At 43.2% G+C, this 26,886-nt stretch overlaps 1 long non-coding RNA gene across 1 annotated transcript; it reads left to right on the top strand.

The window, feature by feature from the left end:
* The first annotated feature begins 286 nt into the window (after positions 1-286).
* LOC145341790 (uncharacterized) lies at positions 287-26,754 on the top strand. The gene is made up of 3 exons (XR_013886451.1): positions 287-400; positions 17,310-17,442; positions 18,405-26,754. It is a non-coding gene; the product is annotated as an uncharacterized LOC145341790 (long non-coding RNA).
* The last annotated feature ends 132 nt before the right edge of the window (positions 26,755-26,886 follow it).

The following is a 26,886-nucleotide window of genomic DNA, read 5'->3' as shown; positions in this document are numbered from 1 at the left end:
AAACTTCTCTTTTCAAAAAAAAGACGAATGTTAATTGACACCTCCTTCCCTAGAATCCAGATAAACATTACCTGGCTGCGTGGTAACACTCAGCTAATCATTGACCGCTCGCCATCACTTTACAGGCACGGGAAATCTTGTGATCTCTTCATTCTGTTTATCGAAAGGAGGTTTATATATATATATATATATTTGAAGGGGTGGGGATGTGTGTGTGTCCCGGCGCCAGAAGAATGTAGAGAGAGGCGAAGGGAAGCGACTTGGCGGAATCTTTAGGAGGTGGAGGGGGGGAAAAGAAGAAAAAAATATATAAATGTCTCTTTGACGCAAGATCCAGCAGCGAAAGAGAAATCATGAGGATACGTTGTGAGAGCGTGTGGAGGAAGCGGCGAACGCCACGGTAAAGTATACTGGGAATTTCTCCTGTAATCCTGGACAGAAAGAAACTCACTGTGGCCACAGTGTCAGTAGGAGCAGGGTCGAAGCGGCAGTACCCCCTCTCCCTCCATCTGTCTCTGCCACTCATGTTCTAAATGTGGAACACTGGCTTTTAAATCCCCCTCCTCTTTATGTCACTTAAGTGAACACGACAGAGCGTTCATCCCACACCATAAATGCCCAATAATACCTTTGTCCATTCCGCCCCCCCCCCCCCCACCACCCAAAAATATCTTAGACAATTGTCCACTGGCTACATTGAAGACTGGAAAATAATTCAACCCCCGGTACTTTGTCACAGAGTTTGTTTTGACAAGTACATTTACAGCTTTCAGTTACTTACATAAATACGTGCATTTGCAAAATTCCTCTGCGAGCTTTGCCACCACCCCCGCCAGCACCCCCAGCTGCCTCTGGTTGTTGACTATCTTGTTAAGAGCTCCTAAGAGGAGTGACTGGGTGAAAAGCGGGCAGTTGGCACAAGTTCTAGGGGCTGAACCCCAGAAGAGACTGCAGCAAGGGTTTCTTAAACTTAGCTTGCATTCTTCCCCACCCCAGATGGGGCATCACCCAGGCTGCACGTAACCAACACCCACTGGGGGGTTTGTATCGCTTAATAAGCCACGTACACTCATTTGGCTGTCAGAGTGTCTGGAGGGGTTTTTTTTTAACTGGCCTCTTCCGAGGTGAGCTCAAAGTAAGCACGAGTTAACTGTGTCCCAGCCTTTTGCTGGGAACACTTGACCTGTAATGTGTGAAACAAAACAAACAAGAAAACATCCTGGTGCCGACTCAGAGATGGTCTGCGGCGAGGGGAACCTGGCATGTATGACAAACTGCAAAGTGCCTCCAACAGAAACAGAAAATTCTGAGAAAATTCTACAGGTCTGGCAGCATCCGTGGGGGGAGAAAATAGAGCTAAGGTGACAAGACCCTTTAAGTTTGCTTGTTTTGGATTGCTAGGTAACAGGAGTTGTTCCTCTTTTTGGTTTTAAGCCAATCCTTGTCTTCCCATGGGCTCTGCCAATGGGGAGGGACTTGGCTGTCTTGAACGACATTGGTAAAGTTGATCCTGCCTCTCTGCAACTGTGACAAAACATGTTAACAGTAAAACACGTCGTTAAAGCCCCATTTAACCATCCCAAGGTGTGCTGTCTAACAAAACTTGACACGTGAAGAGATAACAGGACAGTTGGCCAAAAGTTTGGTTGGGAGCGGAAGGTTTAAGATGCAGAGGGTCGAGGGGATAAAGAGGCTTAAGGAGCAAATTCCAGAACTTGGGGCCTGGGAGATTGAAGTGTAGACAGGGTTGTAACGCTAGAGGAGGTTGCAGGGGCAGTGAAAGAGGAGCAGTCATCAGCTCCTCCAGCCTGTTCTACCATTCAATAAGATCATGGCTGGTCTGCTTGTGGCCTCGCCTCCTTTTCTGCCTCTCTTCTATAAACTTTGACTCCCCTTGTCAATCAATAATCTGTCTATCACAGCCTTGAATCTGGTAAATCCAAGGAGGCCTTTGAAAGCAAGGATGAGGTTTAAAAGTTGAGGCATTGCTGTTAGTGAGTCAATGTAGATCGGTGAGAATAGGGATGAGGGGTGAACTGGATTTGACGCGAAATAGGATATGGGTTTGGATTGGTTCAAGTTTGCAGTGGGTACAATTTGGGAGACTGGCTAGGAGAACGTAATCACTACTTGCCTTTCTAGAATCCCTACAGTGCAGAAAGAGGCCATGTGGCCCTTTGAGCCTACACTGATTCTCCAACAGAGCATCCCACCCCTGTGGAGAGTGAAATAGAGTTAACGTTGTGAGCCATATGACTCCCCTCTTCACAAAACGTTAACTCTTGTTTCTCTCTGCACAGCTGCTGCCAGGCCTGCTGAGTCTTTCCATCATTTTCTGTTCTTATGTGAAATAAATCGCTAGAACGCAAAGGAAAGTGTGATTCAATGTGAATGTACGAAGCTATTACAAGTTCAATTGTTAAGCTCATCAGTACTTAAGCTGGCAGGAAATGTGAGTTTAGAGAATGGGAATAATCAAAACCCAGCAAAGAAGAACTATTGTAAAATATTTGATATTGTTTTCGGAGTCAAATTCCATCCATTGCTACTTCAGCCAGGTTTCATCACACCAAATGTTAGAAAATACCACTAGGTTGGATGTTACAGAAATATCACACCTGCAACATGAGCTTTTAAATCTGGAGGTTATTTATTTTATTAGTGTCCCAAGTAGACTTAAGTTAACACTGCAATGAAGTTATTGTGACAATCCCCTGGTTGCCACACTCCGGCACCTGTTTGGGTACACTAAGGGAGAGTTTAGCCTGGTCAGTGCACCTAACCAGCATGTCTTTCAGGCTGTGGGAGGAAACCCTCACAGACACAGGGAGAACATGAAGCTCTGCATGGACCCAAGCTGGGAATTAATCTCGGGTTCTTGGCGCTGTGAAGCAGCAGTGCTAGCCATTGTGTCACTGTGCCACTCGTTTATGACACATTATTGAGACAGAATAAATTTGTACTTTGTAATATTCCAAACAAAAGTGGAAAGTTTAATCACACGCAGTTTCCTTCAGGCTGTAGTGATGCCAGGAGGCTTTGTCTGTAAAAGAGTCTGGGTTGGGTTGGTCTGAGCCTTCTGAACCGTGAGTCATTGTGTTAATGTACCTGAAACTTAAAATATATAGAGGAGAATGTTTCACTACCTTTACTCATTCTGAGAAAGATTCCAGCCAAGAAAATAGGAAGGGGCTGCAGAATTATCCGATTGAAAAGAAAAAGCTTGGAGCTTTTCACCATCACTGACTGTAAGTGCTTTACAGCCAATGGATTTTCTTTGGAAGTGTAGCCAAATCACTGGTGTATTGCAGGAAAAGCAGCAGCCAATTTGCATACAGCAAGCTCCCACAAATAACAGTGTGATGATGACTACATAACCTATTTCTGTGATGCAAAGCATAAATATCAGCTACTCAACACTGGGATTACTCCCCCCCCACCTCTTCATCCACTTGAGAATGCAGACTGGCTCTCAGTTTAATATTTCACCTGGAAGACTGTGCAGCACTCCCTCAGAACTGCAATAGGGGTGTCGGCTTTTGATCTTTGAATTCAAGTCCTGAAGTGGGATTTGATCCTGGACCCTTGCGACTTAGCAACGAGGGTGCCGCCAACTGAGCTGACTGTGAGATATTGTCCTTAATGTATATATAATGTGAAGCTCATTCACTGTGACAATGCAGTTAAGATTAGCTAGTCATTTCTTTTTATTCATTCCTGGGACGTGGCATCGCTGGCTGGCCAGCATTTATTGCCCATCCCTATTTGCCTGAGGGCAGGAGAGAGTCAACCATCTTGCTGTGGCTCTGAGTCACATGTAGGCCAGACCAGGTAAAGACGGCACATTTCCTTCCCTTAAGGACATTCGTGAACCAGATGGGTTTTTCCAACCATCGTTAGTGCTTTCATGATCATCAGTAGATTCTTAATTCCAGATATTTTTATTGAATTCAAATTCTGCCATCTGTGTGCAGGACTCGAACCCGGGTCCCCAGAACATTAGTTGAGTTTCTGGATTAATAGTCTAGCGATAATACCACTCGGCCATCACCTAGAATGAATGGAAAATATCAAACTCCAAGTTTAGAGCTACATGTCGTGGCTTCAGTGTACGTTACCACTGCACTGCCTGCTTAACAATCTACAGGTTAGGTTTGGCATCACATTACTTCTAGTTTCTAATTTGCTAGTCTCCTCGGCTTTGGTCAGCCTTCCAGGGTCCTTTCCAACACCTTACCTGTTTGCAAAAGTAAGTAAATCCATACCTAGCTTCCCCTGCTTCTAGTTACACAACTTAACTAGAAAGGGTCAGCTTCTGCATGTGATACAAACGCAACATTGGTACCCAAGGAGGAAGGAAGAAAACCAGATCCAAGGATTTTTGCTTATCAACCTTTCTTCTTTTCACATACATCATTAGTTAAAGTTTATTTATTAGTCATGAGTTAGGCTTGCATTAACACTGCAATGAAGTTACTGTGAAATTCCCCAAGTCGCCATATTCCAGTGCCTGTTGGGGCCAGTGCATCTAACCAGCATGTCTCTCAGACTGTGGGAGGAAACTGGAGCACTAGGAGGAAATCCACACAGCCGTGGGAGGAGAATGTGCAAACTCCCCATGGACAGTGGCCCAAGCTGGGAATCGATCCTGGGACCCTGGCGCTGTGAGGCAGCAGTGTTAACCACTGTGCCACCATGCCAACTTCGTGATGATAAGGGAACATACTGTACACCTGTTTGTTTTTAAGTGGACACAACATCTTTCACAGATCAGAGTTCATGGTGGTGCAAAATGATAGATTGCCAAACTATTGAGCTATTTAACCAACCAATGCATGATCATTTAAAAGATAAGTAATGAATCAATAGGTCCAAGCAGCATTAACTTCTGAAGTGAAGGTTGCTCGAGCAAATAATTAACAACAAGCAATGTTTAATCATCAAATTAATGAGAAACTCTAGTTCTTCTCCCATTGGTAGGTCAGTTTGACACTTAAAGCCTGTGACAGGCTGGCTTTAGAAGGAGATTTAACTCCGCAAATAACAATTAACTTTTCATTTTTGAATGGAACACTTCATCTCTCTGCACTGCACACAAGAAGTCGAGGACAAATGTAGTTTGGGGGTGAACTGGGATTTCAGCTGGGGTTTAAGTGAACCCAGGAATGCAATGCTACTTTCGAGTTAGACATTTGTCCTTATTTTAAGATATACTTTCATCACAAATCCCTAATTAGAATTGAAACCACATGTGTAAACTTGTCATAGTTTAATTACAGTTTCATATCAGTTGGTGGCAACCCTACAGAGTGTGGGATGCAATTTCAGGATGGGAAATTTCCGCCATTTCCATTGTAAATGTGAACATAGGGACTTTCCTCTTTCCCTATCATTTAAAAATCATAAGGTTTTAAAAATATATCTTAATAGATTTGACCAAAAAACAAGCTGCAAGGCATTTCCAAAGTTGAAAACAATTAAGTGAAGACAAGATAAGTTAATAATTTGAGTAGTTGACATCATGCTTCAGGAGTTCTTATCATGCAGCTGATAAGTCTGGGCTGGAAGCTCTGGTTTCGAGTCCCACTTCAGGACTTAATTCCCCTGGTTCATAATGTGGCCAAACAGGTTGATTATCAGCCTGTAATTCCTTCCAATATTCCTGATAGTAGCTGGTAAGAGAGGGAGAGTTTGCTGGTCCCATATTGCACAAGATAACTTTCTAAGCGGAATCATAGACCAATCTAATAGAAGTCCATGTTGCCAACACCCACTTTGGGAGGACTTCAGGCTTGGATTTTGGAAACGTGCAGACTGGTGGAGGGAAATGGATACTGATGCAAATAAGCATCCAGATTTTGGGTGAGATTGAGTTTGAGTGGGAGATTGTGTGGTGTATTTGGATTTCAGTGCAATGAAGACATGGGGAGGGAGAAAGAAGAACACATAGCCTGAGCTTTTAAATGGCATCTTCAAGTCTGGGAGTGTGCAAGTTCCCCTTGACATCAGAGCAAGACATTGAGATTCTGAATGTCAACAGCTAAAAAAGGACCAAGAGCAAAAAGATCTACCAAAAGCAAGAGGTGGTAGCAGTTGGTTGGAATTTCAAGATCCATGTGGCTGTGGCGTAGTGCTCGGCAACCTGTGACCCAGGGGCCACATGCGGCCCATCTAAGTTTCAGGGTGCAGTCCACGAGGCGTTTTGTTGACCGTTGCCCACGTGCAAGGTTGCCATGTTCTGCTGATTTCCATCTGCGTAGATTTTTTTTCCTACTGATATGATTGAAGTGATGCGCATGTAAAGCAAGGGCAAGTGGAATGAGGTGCGTGCTGATTGCTCACAACATTGACTGTAAGAGCTGTGTGCTCCCTCTGCATCCAAAGTCTTTTGTTTTTACCATTTGAAGTTGATAGTTCTATTAATATATAAATGAACATTTTCTGTCTCTCGTTGTGAAATATTTGACACGTATTAAATGTATTTAAACTTATTCATGGGGTCATAGTTAGTGAACAAGCCCGATTTCAATCTTGCAGCCCATTGCAATGAAGGAGGTGCCACTCATGTGACCCATTCACTAGCCAAGGTTGCCCATCACTGCTATAATGCTTTCAAAGAAATTAATGAAAGTAGATTTCGTTATTCCGTTGAATGGTATAGATCATGGGACACACTGGTCTGTCGTAATTGTATTCACTGCCAAATGGATGTTGAAATGAAATGACTGCTTCAGAATCACTTCCATACATCCAATGTTTTTCCATTTAACACTTACAGTGTTGACAAGATAATTAGCACAATAGCTTCTTGAAGTATGAAACCGGTTTTTAATCTGTCAAATGCTCTTTCCTCTCAAAAGTAGAGGGGATCTGATTTGTACATTTAGACAGAGGAAACTGCTTTAGTCTTGGTGAAGAGATTGGATTACTTACAGTCAGGAACAGCCTGGTGAAAAGTATTTGGTGATAAAAATCTCTTGGTTCAATTACTGTAAGCTAATTGGGAATGGATTAAAAATGCATAGCCAAGCTAATGTCCTGAACATTAATGGAATTCAGAATGCATTTATTCTTTAACACCGCACCCCCCCCACTTAACAGTCTCCTCTCTTCCCCTGCGTTGCTAATTCATTCACAGCTACTTAGCCATGTGGCTGTCCTTTATCATTTGAGACTGGAGAAGTGGGTGCCTGTACGTTTTCAGGCCATGATGTTTGTCAGAAGCAAGTCTGATTTGAGCTGCTCCACCTAGTTGAACACAGACGCCATCCATCAGCAGTGTCCATTAGAAGGAAAAAGGTAGATGTTTGCCCTTTCCCAGCCTATCTCTGACAAGCATAGCACCACTGCTGAGACCAACAACTTGGAGCAACCCTAGAAGGAACTTGGCTGTTTTTATATAAATCAGTATCTGTCCAAGCAATGAAGTTACCTCCTGAGCCATCAGGGCAAGGAGCCCAATTTCCTTCTGAAACGAAAACATAGCAGCGATCTCTTGAACCTTGATATTCATGAATCAAAATAGATTGTTACCTAAATTTGTAAACTCTTTCCGCTGTCTAAATGTGCGACTTTGTCATGACTTATGTCTGTTTAGACTAGTAAGTTTGTAAAACCTACTGCTGAATGTATTCTTCCTTATTAGGCCACAGTGCGGCTGACATCGGTACTGGAGTTGGCCAACACTGGAACATATCCCCACCCCTACTATTTTTCCTGAAGGCATTTGATTGAAATCTTCCATTTTGTCACCCGTGTTCCTCCGTTTAAATATTTTGCACACTTCTGTTTCAACCATGGTTCATTCCAGATTATATGAGAATTTAAAGATATTGTCCACGTATAAAATCAACAATACAATTAATTTATATTTTTGTAGCAGTTAAGGCATAGCAAGTAAAAAGAAAGGGGAGGCAATGGCTTAGTATTTTTGTAACCGGCCTTGTAACCCAGAGACCCAGGGTAATGTTCTGGGGATCCAAGTTCATAGAAACATAGAAAATAGGTGCAGGACTAGGCCATTCAGCCCTTCGAGCCTGCATCACCATTTCATGGTTTATCATACACTTTCAGTAAGCCACTTCCACTTTCCCTCCATACCCCTCAATCCCTTTAGCCACATGGGCTACATCCAGCTCCCTCTTGAACGTATCTCGTGAATTAGCCCAAACAGCTTTCTGTGGTTGAGAATTCCACATGTTCACAACTGAGTGAAGAAGTTCTTCCTCATCTCAGCCCTGAATGGCTTTGACTGTGATCCCTAGTCCTGCACTTGCCCAATATCGGGAACATTCTTCCCACATCTAGCCTGTCTAGTCCCATCAGGATTTTATGTTTCTATGAGATCCTCTCTCATTCTTCTAAATTCCACTGAGTATAAGCCTAGTTGATCCAGTCTCTCTAGACTCTTAGTTTCTGAACTCCCTCAATAACAAAATTGTCCTTCCTCAGACTAGGAGACCAAAACCACACACAATACTCAAGGTGTGGCCTCATCAAGGCCCTGTATAACTGTAGTCAAACATCCTTCCTACTATACTCAATTCCTCTTGCTATAAAGGCCGACATGCATTAGCTTTCCTCACTGCCTGCTGTACCTGCATGCCAACCTTCAGCGGCTGTTCCACCATGACACCCAGGTCACACTGCACTTCCCCTTTTCCTAAACTGCAGCCATTCAGATAATCTTCCTTCCTGTTTTTGTCACCAAAGTGGATAACATCACATTGGTCCACATTATATTGTATTTGCCATCATTCGTGTGACATGGGTGTTGCTGGCTGGCCAGCATTTATTGCTCAGCTTTAGTTGCCTGAGAGTTGTGGTTGAGAGTCAGCCATTTTGCTTATCAAACACCTTTCAAGTACACCACATCTTCAGGTTCCCCCTTTATCCACATTACCTTTTTCTTCCCCCTCAAAGAAGTCTAATAAATCAGTCAAACATTATTTCCTTTTCACAAAACAATGAACTATGCCTAATTGCAGTGTCCAAGATACCCTGCATCCTCCTCACAGCACACGCTGTCACTCAGCTTAGTGTCATCTGCAAATTTGGAGATATTGCATTCAATTCCTTCATTTAAATCATTAATGTATATTGTGAATAGCTGGGGTCCCAGCACTGAATCCCACCACAGCAAACAGTGAAATTTAAATTGAATAAAAATCTGGAGTTAGAAGTCCATAAAACCATTGTCACTTGATATATTTTAAAAAAACCCCAGCCACCTCAGCACACCTGGGGATGAGATGAGGTGTCTGCTGTGGTACGGTGGATAGCATTGCCAGCAGAGAGTCCAGCAGTTGTCAGTTCAAGACTCACTCCAGAAACTTCAGCCTTTTTCATTGAGGGAGTGCTGCCCCATGAGACATTAATCCGAGTTCCCACTGGCCTTGTCAAGAGGACATCAATGATTCTATGGCAGTATCATTTTTTTTCCATTAGATTATAAAATAGTGACTTTAAGAAAGTAAGGAGACAGAGTGCAGGAAACTACTGGGCAGTTGGCCTAGCAATTGTCGTAGGGAAATTGCTAGAATCATTTATAAAAGAGGCTCTAGCAGGGCACTTAGAAGATCTTAATGCAATTAGACAGGGCACTTAAAGTCTTAATGCAATCATGTGGAGATGCCAGTGTTGGACTGGTGTGGGAATTAATGCAATTAGGCATAGTTCATTGTTTTGTGAAAAGGAAATAATGTTTGACTGATTTATTAGACTTCTTTGAGGGGAAGAGAAGGTAATGTGGATAAAGGGGGACCTGAAGATGTGGTGTACTTGAAAAGTGTTTGATAAGCAATGTGGCTGACTCTCAACCACAACTCTCAGGCAAGTGAAGCTGAGCAATAAATGCTGGCCAGCCAATAACACCCAGGTCCTATGAACGCTTAAAAGGAAAATCACAGGTTACCACACAGAATAAACACTCATGGTGGAAGGGGTAACATATTATCATGGACAGCGGATTGGTTAGCTGGCAGGAAGCAGAGAGTGGAGATAAATGGATCATTTTTGGGTTGGTAAGCTGTAACCGGTGGAGTGACGCAGCAATCAATACAGATGACTCAACAATCAATGACTTGGATGAAGGAACCCAATGAGTGGTTCATTAATGGGGCAGCACGGTGGCACAGTGGTTAGCATTGCTGCCTCACAGCGCCAGGGACCCAGGTTCAATTCCCAGCTTGGGTCACCATCTGTGCAGAGTCTGCATGTTCTCCCCGTGTCTGCTTGGGTTTCCTCCCACATTCTGAGGGACATGCTGGTTAGGTGGATTGGCCATGCTAAATTTTCCCTCAGTGTAGCCGAACAGGTGCCGGGGTGTGGCAACTCCGGGATTTTCACAGTTACTTCATTGCAGTGTTAATGTAAGCCTACTTTTGACAATAAATACATTTTAATATTTTGATGAAGAACATGGAGTTTCTTCCGGTGCTTTGGTCAATAATTATCCCTCAACCCGAATCACTGAAGCAGGGAGCTGTGGGATTTTGCTGTCTGTAATCTGATTACAATGCTCCCTACACGACAACAATAATTGCATTTTCAAAAAATACTTCATTGGCAGTACTTTGAAACATCACAAATAGTTTCATATAAACAGAAATTTATTTTAATGGCAGAAGAACAAGTTTTGTTGAGGGATTTTAAAAGAACAAAAAATAGATGGCGTGCTTGAGAAGTGAATTCAGGAGTACAGGAATCTTTCACCCATGATAGGATGAAACTCACCTGATGAAGGAGCAGTGCTCCAAAAGCTCATGCTAGCAAATAAACCTGTTGGACTTAACGCTGGCTACTCCACATCATGATAGGACAAGGAGAAGAGAGATGTGCAAAAGACTGGAGCAGAAAGGAATGTTCAAGGGAATTTTGGGGGAATTTAGGTTTGGAGGAGATTGCTGTTGTAAGGGCATGAAGGGATTTGAAGGTGAGTTAAGAGATTTCTAAGTGTATAATAAAGCCAACATAGATCAATGAGAACAGAGTGATAATTGAGTGATACTTATTGCAGGTCCAATACATTTGACTGTATTTCCACACCAATTTGCTATCTAGTCAATCTTGCTGAAGATTGCAGATTGGATAGAACTCTACTGCAGTATTCCTCTGGGATTAGTGCCTAGGGCTCAGCCTTTCAATATTAAATTTAATTTCTCAGTAAATGTCTTTTCTAATCCAAATGCATTTAATTTTTAATAAGGAATCTATCCAACCAGGTGTTCTTGAGTCGAAGAAGAGTATAATTATTAGTTGCTAAACTCAAGAAAAAATAATAGACACAGCCACACACACACATTAGATGTCAGAAAGTTAGACTCCAGTAAAAAGTTAAAAGGATATACAATTAAGTCCTTTGTTTATCTTTCAGGTGTCGAAGATTGAGCATTGTGGCTGTTTGAAGTTAATTGGTTTCCTGTAGACTTGTGATGATAATTTGATTCAGGTCTGTACTTTGTTGAAGACACTGTTTTAGCTTCAGGGAAACAGGGAGAGATCTCTACTGCTCTCTTCCAGCAATATTTTTAGATGACAATGATGTTTTGTTTTCCTCCTTTTCTGATTCTGCTTGGCAGAGCCAGTGTTTAAAACTCCTGTCTGTATATTCTCAGGAAGGAATTTGATTAGCACATCTTGCAGTCATTATTGCAGACAAAGCAGTCCCATGTTTTGATCTTTTCATCTCTAAAACTTTTGACATTTCAAGATAGAAGTCGATGGTAGATATAATTATTTCATTGTCCAAAGTAGGTTTTGTCTGGCTGGTTAGGAGTTCCCTTCACCTTGATATAACTACTGCTGATCACAGTCCAGCACTTTGCATTTCCAGTGGCCAGAATTTTCCAGACATTCACACTGGCAGAATCTTCTGGTGTTGCCCATGGTGCACTCCCGCTGCAGATTTCCCAGCATCGAGGGGCACATTCAGCAGGAAACCCTGTTGGCAATGGCAGGACAAAAAGATCCCACCTCCATCCAAAGGGGGTTGTATGGAAAATCCTGCCCATTGTCTTTCTTTCAAGAGAGTTTCTGTTTGAAATGGACTGGGACACCTCCCAGTTGTTGAAGTCTATGCAACAGGTCTGTAGTGTAATCCATACAGAAACTTTCCAGAGAAATGGTCAACTTGCGATATCCGATATTGGGTGACACATGACAGCCATGTTTTGATTAGTGGCTTTCCTTGCACTTGTATAAACATCCGATTATATTAGATGAAGGAATAGAGAGTTGTGCATCCTAGTTTGGAGAGATACAAAGAGACATAAATAGATTAAGTCAGTGGGTAAAACTGAAATGCTTCACTTTAGATTCAGAAAAGACAATTGGAAATTATTTTAACAATGAGGGACTATAAAACTATGGAAGAAGGATGTGGATGGTTTAGAGAGAGTGCAAAGAAGGTTTACTGGGATGTTGCCAGGCCTGGAGAGCTTTTAGGCATGAGGAGAGAGTGTATAAACTGAGACTGTTTTCACTGGAAGATGGAGATTTAGGGGCCAACTGATAGGACTCTACTAAATTATGAGAGGCATAGATCAGGTGGATAGTCAACGACAAGAAGGCACAGGTTCAAGGTGAGGGGGGGGGGCAGTTTAGGGGAGTCACATGGGAAATGTTTTTCACACTTGAGGGTGGTAGGTGCCTGGAACACACTGTCACTGGAGATGGTGGAAGCAGACACATTAGCAACGTTCAAGGTATATTTTGATAGACACATGAACGGGAGGTGAACAGAGGGATAGAAACCACATAACGACAATAAGTAGTGGGTCTAAATAAGATTTAAAAATTGGTGTGGGCTTGGTGGCCATAGGGCCTGTTTCTGGGCTGTATTGCTCTTTATGTTAAGACAAAGCAGTTTGGGAGTCGAACACAAATCACTAAGAACTGGTCCACAGACACTAAAAAAAAGAAACTATTAATGGAATTTATTTAATGTTAAAGGTTATGAGTCCAGTTGCACAAAGCTTTGGTCAAACTCTATCTGAAGTATTGTGATTTGTTTTGGCCATTATTCCTCAGGTGTTTGTATGCTACAGGTTTACCAGAATGGTACCAAACTTAAAGGATTTAATTGTGAGGACAGGTTACATAAACTTGGGTTATCATCGCTGTCAGTTGGCCATTATTTGAGGATGATGTCTAGTCTGCATCACGAGTTTCTGCCAATGGTCTTCATGTCATCAATCAGCCTGATTTGCAACCCACAGATCTTTGGTCACATGGGATAGGACATCCCATGAGTTATTCCGATCCAAAGTGCAGGATTTGCCTCTTTATTCCTTTCTTTTCATTTGTTACTACTCTACCCCATAATTAAAGCATTGGTACTCGAAGCCCAATGCAACTTGATAGATTGTCATTTTAAGCTCGTAAGATAGAAGTTTTATTTATTAGTGTCATAAGTAGGTTACGTTAACACTGCCGTGAAGTTACTGTGAAAATCCCCTCGTCACCACACTCTTGACGCCTGCTCAGATACACCTAAGAGACAATTTAGCATGGCCAATGTATCTAACCAGCATGACTTCTGGATTCTGGGAGGCAACCAGAGTTCCCTGAGGAAATCCATGGAGGACATGCAGACTCCATGCAGACTGTGACCCAAGCCAGGGACCAAAACTGGGTCTTTGGCGCTGTGAGGCAGCAGTGCTATCCATTGTGCCACTGTGCCAATCATAAGAAATAAAGGATTAGTAGTGAATCCCTCATTGTCATTAAAGTCAATCCTGCCACACCTCAAAGGTGAGTTTCTTTGAAATGTTTTCTTTAATCTTCCCCTGGAAGGTTGGCCATTTGAGAATTGCACCTGGTGGGGGAGAAGGATTTTGGCCATCCAGCCATAGAACAAGATTTTTCTGCAAATTGGCAAAGGTGAAAAGTGGCATTTGTCGGCTGTTTTCTCTGCCACGTAGTGCAGGACTTGTGGGGAAGAACAAGTCAGAAGCCATCTCATATCGCTGGTGGGATGACTTCACCACTGGCAACTTAGTAACTCAAGGATTGGGGTGCCATTTCTAAAGGCCACCCCAGCCCAAAAGAGTTCACTCTGGGATTCCCTGACCCTGGCACTGTACAAGATCAGTGCCTGGGCCTGGCCACCAGAGTGATGCTGATCCACCTGAACTCCTCTTGGAGACCTGCTTGCCAGACTGGCATGGCCTTTAGAGACCAGTCAGGTATCACGCCATCATGCTAACATGAATGGATTTTCTGAAGTGGGGCATGAGATGGTAGGTGTCTGATAATACATTACTGAATATGGGAGTGGAAAATCCTGGCCACAACATCCAGTCCATCAAAGTAGATTTTGCAAGACTTTTGCCTGAATGCAGTGGACCTGGCTTCAAGCAAGACTCTAGTATTTGTTTGACTGGTGTCCTATTGAATCCAGGCTTGTATTCCATTGAATTTAGACATTTCTGGGATTGTCTAATTTTTTTTTTAGCACGCACAGTAATCAGCAAGCAAGGCAATAGCCTCCACAGTGGCTCAGCACTGTTCTCTGAATCCTCCACTGAATTTTGTCAGGGACAGTCTGCAGTGACGTGAGCCATTCATTGGGGTGCACCACAACTGCAGTCTGGGCTCTCTGCAAGGCCCCACTTGTGCCAATTTGCTGCACGAGTGCCTTGGAAACGGTTGAGGAGTGCCCAGTGTTGGCCTGACAGATTGAATCTGGGTGAAAGTGGAACTGATCCACTTCAGATCAGCCATGATCTTATGGAATGGTGGGGCTAGATGGCTCAAAGGGCTAGATGGCCTACTCCTGCTCCTATTTCTTATGTTCTTATGGATGGGTGACAGATCTGTGCTGAGGAAATTATTTTTAATGGTGGTGTGTTGGTTCCAATCCCGCTGCCATGGGGCCTCTAGTGTCATTCCTTGGTGTGATTGGTCCACACTGTACAGACTGGCATGGTGGGAGAGGCACAGCGGTTGGATTGGTAAGATCCTTGCTTAGAATAATGTAAACCTTCTCCAGGAGATTTCCTGTTGCAATCTCCCTCCTTGTGTGAGGAGGTGGGATGTTGTTCAGGACTGGGAGCCAAGGGAGTTGAGTGGATTTGAGGGTATATGAAGTGATGCACATTGTTATGTTGAGATGGGTATAGCCTGCTATGGGGTGAGTTGTACCATACTGGTAAGGTAAAAGTTAAAGTTGTCATTGTCCCAGATGACCATAGGCGGCTCTTTCCTTTTGAGCGGGGAGAGCTGACTGGTGATTCAACCGAAGGATCACCACGCCTCAGGCAAGGGGCAAAGTTGACAGGGCGGGATAACTTCAGCGGGAATTGAATCCATGCTGTTGGCATCGCTAACCTGCCATCCATTCAAGTGCAAAGTGAAGCCTGGAGCATACTTCATGACTGTCAAGTACCTTGCCAGCGCATCATCTAAAAACCCTCACGTGAACCGGCTAAGAGAGATTTTGGGGGGAGAGGTGGGGGTGTGAATAATGCCAGTGAACTTGTCTTCCAGCTCCTCAGAGGCTCCGAGGTGCAAGAGAAAACTAGGATGCTGCTCGAGCTGCGATGGAAGATGTGAGGAGGAGCTGAGGAGAAGTATTTTTACACAGTGTGCTGTTGTGATCTGGAAAGCCGTTGGAAGAGAATTCAGGAGTAAATTTCAAGAGTGTTTGATGCATAGTTGAAAAGAGGGAAAAGAAATGTACACAGGGCCAGAGGAGCTCCTGTGCTGGAGCATTCTGTGGCTTTACTGTGATTAGTGCTCTGCTCACTAGGTGGATTCAAACCAGCTCAATATCCCCAATTCAGCTCAGTGCATCTACCTCCTGAGCTCATCTTTATTGTGCCAAAGAGTCATGGTGGTAACGTCACACAACAGATGGTAGAATTTGAATTCAATAAGAAAATCTGGAATTACAAATCGACTGAGGGGCGGCACATTGGTTAGCAGTGCTGCCTCACAGCGCCAGGGACCTGGGTTTGATTCCCGGCTGGGACACAGTGTGGAGTCTGCATATTCTCCCTGTGTCTGCGTGGCTTTCCTCTGGGTGTTCTGGTTTCCTCCCACAGTCCAAAGATGTGTGGGTAAGTTTTTAGGTGGATTGGCAAAGCTAAATTGCCCCTTTAGTGTCAGGGGGGTTGGATTGTGCAGACTTGATGGGCCAAATGGCCTGCTTCTACATGTAGGGATTCTATGACTATGAAACCATTGTCGATTGTCAGAAAAACCCACTTGGTTCACAGATATCATTTAGGGAAGGAAATCTGCCATCCTTGCCCAGTTTGGTCGACATGGTTAGAACTGCTGCCTCACAGTGCCAGGGACCCGAGTTCAATTCCGATCTCCGGTGGCTGTCTGAAATTTGCACATTTTCCCCGTGTCTGCGTGACTTTCCACCGGATGCTCCAGTTTCCACCCACAGTCCAAAGATGTGTGGGTTAGGCTAATTGGCCATACTAAATTGCCCCTTAGTATTAGAGGGATTAGTAGGGTAATTATGTGAAGTGCAGCCTTGATGGGCTAAATGGCCTCCTCCTGCACTGTAGGGATTCCATGATTCTACATGTGACTCCAGATCCACAGCAATGTGTTTGACTCCAACTACCCCTTGCAAGCCACTCAGTCAGGAAAAGCAACAAATGCTGTTAGTGCCCACAATCCATGAAAGGATAATATAGAAAACTTGTTATACCAGCAGAATAAATATTCTGATACACATAGTGCTTATTAATGAGGTAAAGAAGCCTTAACTGAACTCAATAGGTACTGTCACAGGGAGGGGGAATGAAAATCCTTTGTAAGGATCCTAGAAAACATGTTCTTAACAGGGTATAATTTGGTAGATTTCTCAAAAGCATGACTGTATCCTTATTGCTAATTCATATCAACTCTACCCTGCTGAATAAAGTACTCATAAAAACAACAGGAGTTCAACAGATGTTGCCAAACTGAGAATCAATAGCGTTACAGCTCAGTGCTAATTAGTATTTTCCTTTCTGTTAGTTTTTAACCAATTCAGAAATGTGCTGGACTCTAGTGCGTATGCCAGGTCTCTATTCCAGGCTGCTTTCGTTATCCAGGTGTCTCTGTGGATTTCGTAAAGGTGGCTTGAATTTGATATATTAGCAGCTGATTATTTTAACATTTCAAGGATGGAATAACAACATCTGTCTGTTCTATTTTTCATCTTTCAATATCCACCGAATTTAGATGGCTAGGAAGGGGATCAGTCCCTTTTGAAATTGTTAGGTTGGTGTTTGGTGGCTTCTCCAGTTTTTATTCCAATGCTTTCTTGGTCACCTTGAATAACGAGGGTCTTTTTTCTGATGCAGGAAAGCAACATTGGACTGTTGACCTGGAATGTACATCCTGGTTCAGAGAGTTCTGTGGCTACCACCTCTCAGATCACAACTTGTACCCCTCCAAAGGATGAAACGATGGGTCTGAAGCAATCCTGCTTGGGTGGTAAGACAATCTCCTCACCCATAAAAGCTTCCTGCTTCCACTAACGCTGACTTAAGCCCTGCTACCTTGTGGTCAGATAAACATCATCCCAGGTCACAACTTGCTCACTCCCTCTCATGCCTACCTTTTGCCCTCCATTCACTTATTATAACCAACTTATTTCATTATGCATCTTCTTGACAGGTGGCACAGTGGTTAGCATCGCTGCCTTTCAGTGCCAGGGACCAGGGTTCAATTCCAGCTCGGGTCACTGTCTGAGTGGAGTTTGCACATTTGCCCCATGTCTGCATGGGTTTCCTCCCACAGTCCAAAGATGCACGGTTTAGGTTGATTGGCCATGCTAAATTGCCCCTTGTGTCAAAGGGATTGCCGAGCAAATGTGTGGGGTTGCAGGAATAGGGGCTGGGTGGGAGTGCGATTGGTGCAGACTTAATGGGCCGAGTGGCCTCCTTCTGTACTGTAGGATTTCTGTTGACACAAATTAAATATTAATTTGACAACTGACCCCTTCCTGACAGCACTGTGGGTTAAGGACGTGCATCAAACGATTCCAGAAGGTTCACCACCACCTTCTCATGGGCAACTAGGGATGGGCAATGAATGCTGACACACCCAGCAACACCCACATTTTTAAATTAATTGTATTTGAACAAAGAAATTCAGCAATTTTCCTGCCTTTTGCTCGTCAGCTTTTGGGAAAACGAAAATGGCTTTGAAATTTTGCTGTCACCTACAGCAACCGATGTTGGCTGGATACCCAAGAGTCACAGTTCCTCCCTGGTGTTACACCGGAAATTATTTAAATTTCTTGGGTTAGGTGCAAGGTGTGGCAGCTGTCAGCCCTCTTTACAGTCACGGGAAATCAGTAAGATTCATTTTTGTCACTTTGTATTTTTCTTCTAATCCCCTCCTCCTGCCCTCTCTGTCTATCTGTCTGTCTCTCTCTCTCTCTCCGTGTCTAGGCTGCAGATTATGTTTACAAGGTGAATGTGATAGAAGCGGCAGTTCAGAGGAGAATGGTCTCCAAGTCCCTGCTATTATAATAACACCCCCGACACCTACCGTTCTCTCAACACCCGGAGGCCTGAAGCAGGCTGACAAGGACTCACTGCTAGACAACACTCTCCCAAACAGATGTTAGCCACAGAAAAAAAAAACCCTGATACTAACGCAAAAAAACCCAAACACTGAGATCACATCAAGAATGGTTCTTGTTTGAAGAAGCGTTAAGAACAGATTGCACTGCCTCCATCTGCCTCGTTTCACTTGGTGTGTGAATGATAAACTATACGCAGATTTATCTCCAAGTCTGTGTTTTTCTTTTTAAACTTTGAAAATTAATTCTGATGACAATGATAATATTGAGCTTGGATTTTAAACTTAAGCGTTTGCAAAAAATTACTGATTGCTTTTTGCACCATCTCCCCGTCTGCTCCTGATGGGCTTCCCAAACACCACAACTAAAGCGCCTTTGGAAAATGTTACTTGGAAAAAAAAAATTGCGGTTACAATTTTTCGCAGATGCCCTTTGTAATTAAAGAGGAATTCTGCATCAAGTCATCTGAATTCAAACTCCCGATGTACATCCAGAGTACCTCAATCCAGCTCCATGACCTGAACTCCGGAGATAGCCAAAGATGTTTTCGATAACGCAGTGAGATTATCACCATGCAAAGATGATCAAGGATCTGTAAAGGAAGACCAGATGGAGTGTCATTTCATCCTGGTACTGTTGATGCCTAAAGGAATTTTTAATGGAGAGGCAGACAGATGGAAATTCTTAATTCATGATGACAGCCAACAGATGGCAAAAGGCATAATCTACAACTGCAAGATTCCAGCGACGCTTTCTTTAAAAATGTCAGCAACCAAATGGATAACAGTGCCTTTTAATTCATCCTGTCTATCAGAAGTGGAAATCCCATTTCATTTTCTTGGGTAAATGAGACACTTAAGTGCCAGTCATATAAATGTGAAGGACAGTTGCAAGCCAGCCTGGATTGGGAGCAATGTTCGAGATCTGTTGAGGAAAGCTACTGCTGGAGTTACAACTCATGTTTTTAGGATCTCTTACATTTTTTAACAATGTTCTTCCTTTTGTATTTCTGAAGGGTTCTCAAAAATGTCCTTGCTTGCATAGGTTGGAGAATGCATCACTAGTTACTCTTGCACAATGGCTCAGTTAGTAAACGCACTGACTGGAATGGCACAAAATCAGTCAGAAGGATCTGCAGTTGGTAGCCTTGACCTCATCAGATTTAGCAGTCATCTGTCAACCATGACTCTGTTAGCAGCTCTTGCCTCCGTGTCAAAAGGCTCTCAGTTCAAGTTCTATTCCAGAAATTGACCTGAAAAAATCTAGGTTGACACTTAGGGTGCAGTGCTGAAGGAATGCTGCCTTTAGGATGACCTGATCTGCCCTCTCAGTTGGATATTAAAATCCCAGGACACTGTGAAGAAGAGCAGGGAGGTTTTGTCCCATCAATATTACTGATTTTTTTTTTAAATGGATTGTCTGGCCCTTTATCACACTGCTGCTTTGTGCACAACCTGGCTGCCATGTTCCCTATATTTACATTGCAAGACAATTAAAGTAAATTTGAAATGTCCAGAGACCATGAAAGGCTATATGTAAATACAATTCTACATTATTACAACTGACATCAGTGCCTCTCAATGAGAAAGAGAAATAACTGGTGTTCCTGATATCCTGCGACTGACGGAGGGGAGTGGTTTATTGGGTTGAGTATCTAATTCAACTAAAGTGCCCATCATGACTGAGTTGCCAATCACTGTCAAGCACGAAGAATGTCCGTTTTGGGTGAGTTAATAGTGGGGATATTGCCAATGGCATCGCAGATCAGCAAGCGTTCATCATCATTTAACATGACAAATTAAAGGTTTAAAAAGTACTATACCCCCTCATAATCAAAGAGTGTCTCATCTAGTCTTCACTCTTTTTATAAGTGACCAGTTGTGTCTCTATTGCTGGAGTGCACTTCTTACTTTGATTTAAAGCAATTTGGGGTGGTAGAAAATTTGACTCAGACTGAGGCTAATGGGATCCACTGAGCATGTTAAGAACATGCTAAAGAATTGGTTTCATGTTGCTGTGATGGTACAGTCCTGGTGGAGGCTGAGTTCTGTCTTCACAGTGATGCCCCCTCCCCTTCCATCATGTTGTGTGGCATTACCTCTGCGCCATTTGTGTAGATTTTGAAACCAATCCAGCCATTTTAAAATTGGGCATCCACGAGGCGCTGTGGGCCATCCACAGCAGCAGAATTGTACTCAACCACATTCTGTAACCTCACGGCCCAGAATGTTCCCCTTCCTCTACCATCGCCATCCAAGTTGTGGCTTAATAAACAGTGCAGAGGTGGCAGGTCAGGAGCAGCACCAGGGATACCTAAAAGCGAGGAGTCAACATAGGGCTACTTGCATGCGATAGAGTTAAAATGACCACACAACCAACAGATCAGCTGTAAGCTCCGCAGTCCCGTCACATCCATTCGTGAATAGTGGTGGACAATTAAGCAATTCACTGGAGGCAGAGGCTATGCAAATATCTCCATCCTCAATAATGGTGGAGCCCAGCACATCAGTACAAAAGATGAGGCTGAACCATTTGCAACACCCTTCATTCAAAAGTGCCTACTGAATGATCCATCTCTGCCTCTTCTTAAACTTAGGAGCAGGAGTAGCCCATTCAGCCCTGTGTGCCTGCACCACCATTAACGATCATCATGGATGATCCCACCTTCTTTCCATGTCCTTTGATCCCCTTCACCCCAACAGCTATATTTAACTCCTTCTTGAAAACACACAATGTTTTGGTCTCAACTGCTTCCTGTGGTAGTGAATTCCACAGACTATCCATTTTCTGGATGCAGAAATTTCTCCCCATCTCAGTCCTAAAACATTTACCCCGTATCCTTAGACCGTAATACCTGGTTCTGGATGCCCCCACAATGGGGAACGTCCTTCCTGCATCTACCCTAACAAGTCCTGTTAGAATTTTATAGGTTTCTATGTCAGAATTTTATGGGTTTCTCTTGACGTCCACAGCATCACAGTTGTCAGTCTTCAGCCAATTTGATTCACTCCATGTGATATCAAGAAGCAGCTGATGGCACTGGATACTGCAAAGCCATGGGCCCTGACAACATTTTGGCAATAGTACGAAAGGTTTGAGCCCCAGAACTTGCCGTGTCCCTAGCCAAGCTGTTTCAGTACAGCTACAACATTGGCATCTACCCAGCAATGTGGAAGATTGCCCAGGTATGTCCAGTACACAATAAGCATAACAAATTCAAAACAGCCAATTACTGCCTTATTAGCATACTGTCGATCATCAGTAAAGTGATGGAAGGGATCAGCAACAGTGTCATCAAGTGGCACTTATTCAGCAATAACCCCATTCACTGACACTCCATTTAAGTTCCGCAAATACCATTCAGCTCCTGACCTCATTACAGCCTTGGTCCAAAAGATGAGAGTGACTGTCCTTGACATCAAGGCAGCATTTGACCAAGTGTAGCCTCAAGGAGTCCTTGCAAAACTGGAGTCAATGGGTATCAGGAGGGAATGCTCTCCATTACTTGAGTCATCATACCTAACACAAAGAAAATGGTTGTGGTGGTTAGATGTCAATCATCTCAGCTCTAGAACATCTCTGCAAGAGATCCTCACCGTAGTGTCCTAGGCCCAACCATGCTTAGTTGCTTCATCAATCACCTTCCTTCCAGCACAAGGTCAGAAGTGGGGATGCTCACTGGTGTTTGCACTATGTTCAGTACTATTTGCGATTTCCCCAGATACTGAAGCAACCTGTGCCAATTTTCAGCTTTGGGCTGAGTGGCAAATAACATACATACCACACAAGTACTAGGCAATGACCATCTCCACCAAGAGAGAATTTATCCAACTCCCCTTCACGTTCAATGATATTGCCATCCTGCTGAATCCTCCACAATCAACATCCTAGCGATTACCGCCAACCAGATACCGAACTGGACTAGGCATATAAATACTGTGGCTACAAAAGCAGGTTAGTGGCTGGGAATTCTGCAGAAAATAACTTATTTCCTATCTCCAAAGCCTGTCCGCCATCTACATGGAATGTGATGGAATATTCTCCACTTGCCTGAATGAGTATAATTCCAATAATGTTCAAGAAGCTTGATGTCACAACCCTGGACACAGATCCTATCCACCTTTTTAACCTTTGCTCCCTCCTCCACTCCTCTATTGATGAACAGTGGCAGCAGTGAGTACCATCTATAAGATGCACTGCAGCATCTCACCAAAACTCCTTTAATGACACATTAAACCTGAGACCGCTACCACCTTGAAGGACAGGAGCACCATATTGCATAGGAACCACCACCATCTACAATTTCCCCTCTGAGCCACACACCATTGTGACTTGCAACTATATCAGCCTCCCTTCACTATCACTGGGTCAAAATCCTAGAATTCCCTTCCTAACAGCACTATGCAGGTATCTATCACACATGAACTGCAGCAGTTCAAGATTATACTTCATCATCACCTTCTCAAGGGCAAATAGGGATGGGCAATAAATGCTGCCCTAGCCAGTGCCACCCAAATTCCATGAAAGGATGTTAAAAAAAAGCCACAGTGTAGCAAGTACATATTTTAGGCTTCACGATTGTACCATGAGATGCCATGTCAGGTCTTGTGCATATTTTCCAAGGAGTGTCATTGAAGTATGTGGAAATGTTGCAGTTGAGCTATGTCCCTTCATGTTGCCATGATATTGAAGCCAGCATTAAATCGTTTCAAATAGAATCATAGGATTCCTACAGTGCAGAAGGAGGCCATTCAGCCCATCAAGCCTGCATTGAGAACAATCCTACCCAGGTTCTATCTCCGTAACCCCACAAAAAAGGCCATCTAGGTAGCTCAGTGAATACAAACAACGGTTGGTGGGATAGTGAGTCACACAGATCAGCAAATTCCCAACTCCACGCTGCATTATCCATTGACTCCTGCTGGCTATAGAGCATGTGAAGAAAGAGGCCTGGATTTAACTGTGATACCTTCTACAGTTAAACCAGTTGTTTAAGCTGACATATGGAGAACAAGTGGGCAGTGCCTAATGGAACTTTAGGAAGAGCTGAAACTTCCAGGAGAATAGGGCACAAAATGGGATTGTATTCTTTAAACTCAGCCTATGATTCAATCCATAAACGCAGCATGAAATCCAATAGATATACATTTCCATTATTGGGCCTCACCGTAGAATGAGATTCGTAAATTGTGCAACTAAATGAGTGCACTTTTCAATGTCTCCCGTAAGCGGTGCATTTCCTAATTCCAGTGGCCTGACTTTACAGTTTTCAGTGTTTGTAATGATAGATAGCACCGATGGTGTCACAAAGAAACAGTCCATTTTTTTAAATGCTACCTTCATTAACCCCTAAGGTTGGAAGAATAAGTAGTGGTTTCCTCCTTTGTCTTCCTCGGCATGCCTTCCCCCTGTTACCGAGAATTACAGAAACTAATAGGTTGCATTACTGTCTCCCTTAAAGTAAGAAGGAATCGCTAAGAGGCAACACTTTCCCTTCGATAAATCCATAAAGGGTTTGATTATATATATTAAAAGAACGCTAAAGATAAAACTGTCAGGGACTTAGAAAGGGCACTTGTTAGTTTTTGGTCTGTACTGAACTCCCCTATCTCACCTGTGGTGACAGAGTTGTGACACTTGGTCCCAGTATCTTTATATCAGGGAGGAAAGGGGATAGGTTTGAGTGGAAAGGAAGCAGCTATGGCTTCTACTCTTACTGTTTACTAGTTACATCCTGTTGCAAGCCATATATTTTGATTTCATTGATTATTGTCATGTGTATTAATGTACAGTGAAAAGTATTGCTTCTTGCGCACTATACAGACAAACCATACTGTTCATAGAGAAGGAAAGGACAGAGTGCAGAATGTAGTGTTAGAGACATAGCTGAGACATAGAGAAAGATGAATTTAACGCATTGTTAGTGAGTTTAAAAGAGCTAGAATGAAGTTTTAAAAGCATAGAACAAAAGTAAAAAATAGAATTAGAAGGTATGCTGGGCACAGCTCGCGAGGAGCCGCCACGCTCTGGCGCCATCTCAGATTAAAAAAACACATAGGTGTTGGTCAGGCGAGACATAATTGGGTTCTGCCCCAATGCTCGAATTTCTAACTGGCATTCAACGCTCAGTTTCACACAGGAAGAGTGACATAAGAACATAGGAGCAGGAGTAGACCATTCTGATCATCGAGACTACTTCAATAGTCATAACTCGTCTTCTTTCTCCACTCTATTATCCTGCCCAATCCCCTTATCCATTTTATTAAAGCATATCTTCACACCCACCATTCTTTCCCCTTTGGGGAATAGGGGGGAAGTGGTGGAAAGATTCTCCAGCTGATTATCAGCCCATTAAACTGAGTTATGTACACTCCTTTTGTGGCCAACGTGTTCTGGCATTGGACTTGAACTCAGAGGTTCTGGTCCAAAGCTGGGGGACACTACAACTGTGCCATAAAACCTCTTTTATATCATGGATTGCCTGAGAGACCAAAAATGTGTCTATCCTAGCCTTGAAGATATTCAACAATGGAGCATCCACAATGCTCCAGGTTAGAGAATCCCAAAGTTTCACAACCCGTTGAGTGAATAGGTTTGTCCTTATCAATCCTAAATGATCACGCCCTTATCCTGTAACTGCACTCCTGTCTTTTCTAGATTCCCTAAATAGAGGGAATTAGCCTTTCAGTCTATGCTGTCAAGACCCCTTCCTGCCACTTGGATAAAAGTATTAATGCCCATGGATCTTTGCTCCATCAGGAACCAACACCTTGAGGACAGCATTAAGTTGGCAAGCAAAAGCAGTACTACAAAAAATCGACAAGTCCTGTTACTATCAAGGACCTGTGGGCATACACTCCAATGACCCTCTGTTCCTCTAAGCCTCTCAGTTTACCCATCATTTATTGCATATTCCCTTGCCTTGTTTGCCCTCCCCAACATCACTACTTCATGCTTTTCAAGACTGAATTCCATTTGCCACTTTTTTCTGTCTAAATGAGCAATCCATGATCCCTTCCTGTAGTTCTCACTCACTATCAGCCACAGAGCCCACGTTTATATCATCTTACATGCATCCCTACATTTAAGTCTAAATCGCTGATATATGTCAATAAGATTTATTTACAGCTTTTATGCATTCATGAACCCAATCAGTGTAACAAGTGCCTGAGTATTACTTATTTAAAAACATAAATTCCCTAAACTACTATAGTAATGCTAGGCAGAAATGAGAATGGCCCACACAGTCCCTTGGCCTAACCCTTTTATTTATGCCTTTTTGTTTGACGATATTGCATGAGAATTTCCTCCAAGTTGCTTTTGCTCTGCCATTGTAGCTTTGCCACCAGAGCAGCAGTCATGCATGTAAACGGATTTTCCCACTCAAGCTGTCCGGGAAGAACTCCAGGGAAATGCTTGACCATTCTCTTTCCTTAACAGACCGAGATCTATCAGGTCCATGGTCATGGGAATAGTCCTGTGTTGGCTCAGCTGTGTTTAGAAGTTCAGGTGCCTAAAATGCTTCAAAAACTAACCTTTGCACTCTTTGAACCAAGGGTGTAATTGCTTTGTGGAAAAAAAAATAAATGTTTCATTTCTATAAATGCAGCGTCCAGCACTTCTTTTGGAACTTTGCACCCACGGTATAGCACCGGCCTTTGGGAGTTTTGAGGTTGGACACAATGGCTAATGCTTTTCAATGTTTTGAATAAAATGTAATCCATGGTCTAACTCGGTATCATGTGACAGTTGATTTCTTCTGTTGATTACCCTTATCCGAATTACAAATACAAACATTAAGATAAGTTGGGAATAAATGGAGGAGTGGATCTTTTCTCCTGGCGTCCCAATAACGATGGTGGGACTTTGCTTTGCCAAAGTGAAGTGATTGGGTGACACAGTGGCTAGCACTGCTGTCTCACAGCACCAGGGACCTGGGTACAATTCCCACCTTGGGTCACTGACTGTGCGGAGTCTGCACGTTTCTCCCCGTGTCTGTGTGGGTTTCCTCCCACAGTCCGAAAGATGTGCTAGTTAGGTGGATTAGCCATGCTAAATTCTCCCTCCATGTACCCGAACAGGTGCCGGAGTGTGACAACTCAAAGATTTTCACAGTAACTTCATTACAGTGTTAATGTAAGTCTACTTGTGACACTAATAAATAAACTTTATACTGAAGTAGTTTTAATGCGTTTTGGTGAGAAATGGCAGTATAACTAGCATCCAGAATCTTAAACCTAAGTGCAGGTAGAGCCAAAGGATGGGAGACATCTTCAAACAGGCAATTTCAGATGGATTTCAGCTTGGATGTGGCTGTGCAAAGTGCTTGAATCTCCTGAGAACTTTCC

The sequence above is a fragment of the Carcharhinus amblyrhynchos genome, chromosome 4 (genome assembly GCF_965287045.1).
Source record: "Carcharhinus amblyrhynchos chromosome 4, sCarAmb.v2.hapA, whole genome shotgun sequence".
NCBI lineage: Eukaryota > Metazoa > Chordata > Chondrichthyes > Carcharhiniformes > Carcharhinidae > Carcharhinus > Carcharhinus amblyrhynchos.
Note: the sequence above shows the minus strand (reverse complement) of the source record. Positions and strands in the feature narration are given on the sequence as shown.